Source organism: Glycine soja, chromosome 5, assembly GCF_004193775.1.
Source record: "Glycine soja cultivar W05 chromosome 5, ASM419377v2, whole genome shotgun sequence".
NCBI lineage: Eukaryota > Viridiplantae > Streptophyta > Magnoliopsida > Fabales > Fabaceae > Glycine > Glycine soja.
The window spans coordinates 29,141,553-29,145,706 of NC_041006.1; the positions used below are offsets into that span (position 1 = coordinate 29,141,553).

The window sequence follows — 4,154 nt, forward strand, 5'->3', positions numbered from 1 at the left end:
GAGCACAAATCCTGATATTAATAGTCATGGAGTTTCTATAGTAGGTCCTCTGCCAAAAAAGAAGAATGAAGAGGAAGGGGTAGCTGAAAATGCCAAGCTAAATCTATTTTTAAAGGGGGAGGAACCTGTTGGTAGAGGCTGGCAGGGAGCATCTGGATTGAAGTACGAGATCACAAAAAAATGCGGGTCTTGGTTAGTTTCAGTTTAATTTTATGTATCATCATCATTTAAGTTAGAGGGCTAATTTTGGATAATTCTAAAATAGTGTGATTGGTTTAACTTGAATTTGGTTACTAAAATTCAATGTCTTAACAGTTATGCCCTAGATTCCATGAAATTGGTTTGAATACTTTTCAAAATAACATGGTTAACACAACTAGAGTAGTAATTTAAGTTGAATAGAGAGAGGACACATCTCAAGCCATTTATCAAGTTTTGTTTGATCAAAGGGATTCGTGAATCTCTTCTTCCCCATTTTTATTAACAAATCAACTTCATTGTGACTTTGATATTATCTCATAAGTAGCAAAGTTAATTGGCTAAATTCTGCTTCTATGACTTGCACTTCTTTGGATTTACCTATGTTTAATTGCAGTACCTCTTATCTATTTAGATTATAAATGATCCATCGAATAAGATAAGCCATATATTTGCGCTTTAGACAAGCTGTTAGTTTACCTCATCTAATGGCTTTATTATTCATCATTGTCACTAGTTTATGGAGTGCCCTAGGTGCTTGTCGTTGGTGACTAACCGGGTTGATTTGGTGAGTAACACGCACTGGGACTGTAAATTATCAAACAGAAAAAATAACAACAACAGACCACACTCAACAATATGCCTTCCATACTATTTTAGTTGTTAAAAGAACGATTTGTGTACATAAATAATATGCATACCTAAATCAGGGGGAAGTTGGGCTATAGTCTAGCTTGACACCAAAATTATATGGACTACAAGGAAAAAATGAACAAGTCACATATGAATAACCTCAGTTTAACACAAAAGAAAAAAAGAAGAAAATAAAAAATATCCAATTCTGCTATTGTTTAAAGTCTTAGCATGAGCAGAAATGAAGTTAACTTATAAAAATACGAAGACCCGGACTATACAACTACGCAATCCAATAAAGCATCCATCAAAATAGAGAAATTTAAACAGAGCCTAAAAGGCTAAACAAATGGAACATCAATAAAAACTTCAAAATACATTAAACTATGTGGAGAACATCCCAAAACAGAACATTATGCTATCTCCTAAAACAGAACAGTCCTTGCACATAATTCCTTCTACTCACACCACTAGAGAACCACAAAATATGGGGACAAATTCTAGGAATCCTTATTATTACAAAAACATAAGTTGTACTGGAAGAGATTGGTCGAAGGTGAAAGTAGGAACCAAACTTTGACTGAACAAGTTGTTCCAAAAGCAAATTAGTTGCCAAGAAGTTGTCGGGCACTGTTTTCTCCTTGAACGTACATTTGGAACTTCCCCAACGGAAAAAATAACACACACTTAATGTCTCTTACTATTTGATTGCTTTCAAAATTCTTATAGCTGGTGAATCATGGCATTAATGCACTACAGGAAATTTATGGAAGAAAGGTTCAAGGAATTAGTGGCAAGCAAAGGTCTAGATGTTGTCCAAACTGAGGTCAAGGATATGGACTAGGAGAACACCTTCCACTTGTGTCACCTCCCTAAATCAAACATCTCAGAGATCCCTGATCTCATTGATGAGTACAGGTTACAATAAAACAAAGCATTTATAATAACACAACACAATATTGCATGTGGATGACATGAAGTATTTTACAAATACAAATTAGCACAAAGTCCTAAAGAAAAGACACAGAATTTGCACCATGATTTTGACTTGACAAAATGGATACAAGAACAAGTCCTTATGATTGAACATTATTTCTTACAAGCAACTATGTATATCTCTTTTTCAAGATTCTAAGATGAGGTAATGGTGCAGGAAGGTGATGAAGGATTTTTCTTTAAGGTTAGAGAAACTAGCTTAGTAGCTGTTGGACTTGTTATGTTAGAATTAATCTTGGCCTAAAGAAAGGGTACCTCAAGAAGGCTTTCTATGGATCAAGAGGACCAACTTTTGGCACCAAGGTTGCCAACTACCCTCCATGCCCTAACCCAGAGCTGGTGAAGGGTCTTCATCCCTACACTGATGCCAATGGAATTATCCTTCTCTTCAAGGATGACAAGGTCAGTGGACAGTAGCTTCTCAAAGATGGCCAGTGGGTTGATGTGCCTCCAATGTGCCATTCCATTGTTGTTAACATTACTATTGGTGATCAGCTTGAGGTAAATTTATTTCATTAGACTACACTGATAATGTAAAAGTTTTTTATGGTCTTGTTCAATCATAAATTGTCATGTATTCAAAAATTGTTGACTCTTGTAATAACTCCTAGTAGACATTTTTACAAACAATTTAGATGCAACAAAATTACTCATATCAAACACTACTTGGTGAAAAAATAGGTTATCGCCAATGGTAAGTACAAGAGTGTGGAGCACCATGTGATAGCACAAACAGATGGGACCATAATGTCTATTGCCTCATTCTATAACCTGTTGGGCTTGTTGAACAAGTGGCCTTAATAACTTAAGAGGAGGGTGAATTAAGTTTCAAAATTTCTCACTAACAAACTTTAACCCCCCCCCCTTTTAAAGGACAGGCTCAGAATGCAGAAGAAGAAGCAATAATCAATTTAATAATGTTCTTTAAGCGTGCAAGACAAAATTGATTGCAATAAAATAAATAAGATAAGGGAAGAGAGAAATGCAAACTCGATTTATACTGGTTCGGCCACTTCTTGTGCCTACGTCCAGTCCTCAAGCAACCCACTTGAGATTTTCACTAACTTTGTAAAAATCCTTTTTACAACTTCTGAACACCCAAGGCATCCCTTTCCCTTGTGTTCAGAAAACTCACAATTCAAGAGACAACCAGTCTCTTGAATACAACTTACTTTCTGAGATGAACAAAAAGATTTCTCTCCTTTAGAGTGGATAATACAATTTGATGTTCTTGGATGAACTCTTAATAGATTTGCAAGTGTTTGCCCAAGAGTTCTTGAGAGAGCATTTGACAAAGAAGTTCTCTTAGAATATCTCTCTCTTGCTTTTTGAAGTCAGACACACATATATATAGGTCATTCGTGCCTTTTCAAAATGGTTTAAAGATATGTGTCTTTTCAAAAAGCTTTTTATGAAATTCTTCACTGGTAATCGATTACAGGTTTCTGGGAATCGATTACACAATTATATTTTGAAGGGTCATGACTTTTCAAAATTGAATTTCAAGAGTTCCATTGTTGGTAATCAATTACACATCAATGGTAATCGATTACAACTTTCAAAATTCAAATATCAAACCCTTTTAAGAAACTGATTTGCAAACTTGTCTTCTGGTAATCGATTACACTGCCTGGTAAATCGATTGCCAGTGCCTTGATATGTTGGAAACAATGTGTTTTGAGGCAAAAGCTGATCTTGAATGAATCTTGAAGCAATGATTGTTTGTTGAAGCAACCTTGTATTAATCTTGAAGCAATGCTTAACCTTTGAATGTTTGTTGAAGTAATCTTGAAAGCAACCTTGTTTGATTATTCTTTGACATCGTCAAAATCATGTATTCATACATTCATAATCTCCCGCCTTTTGATGATGACAATCATTATCAAGTGAATTCTTCTCAGCATCATCAAAACCAGATTTATTCACATTCTCCTCCTTTTGATGATGAGAATAACTATCAAGCAAATTCTTTTCGGCATCATCCATACCTGAAACCTGCATGATTCACATTCTCTCCCTTTTTAATGATGACAATCATCTGTAGGTTAGGAGTAAAAAAAAAGAATATCTATTTATATAGTTTACTCCCTCTTGATTTTGCAATGATTGCTTATATGAAATAGTTGAAGATTTCGTATATAAAAAAAAATTGTCTCATAAAAAAAATAGATAAGTCCCCTTACTATCTCATCTGTTATCTATCTCTCCCCATTTGTCAACATCAAAAACAAATCATGAGTAGAGAGAAGAATAGCATTAAGCAATTTATAATGAATTAAAAGAGTAGAGCATGCCATAACATTCAAAGTACCATTTCTTGGCCCAAA

At 34.7% G+C, this 4,154-nt stretch overlaps 1 pseudogene; it reads left to right on the plus strand.

The window, feature by feature from the left end:
• The first annotated feature begins 1,570 nt into the window (after positions 1-1,570).
• On the plus strand, positions 1,571-2,628 carry LOC114411265 (annotated as a pseudogene).
• Positions 2,629-4,154: the final 1,526 nt, after the last annotated feature.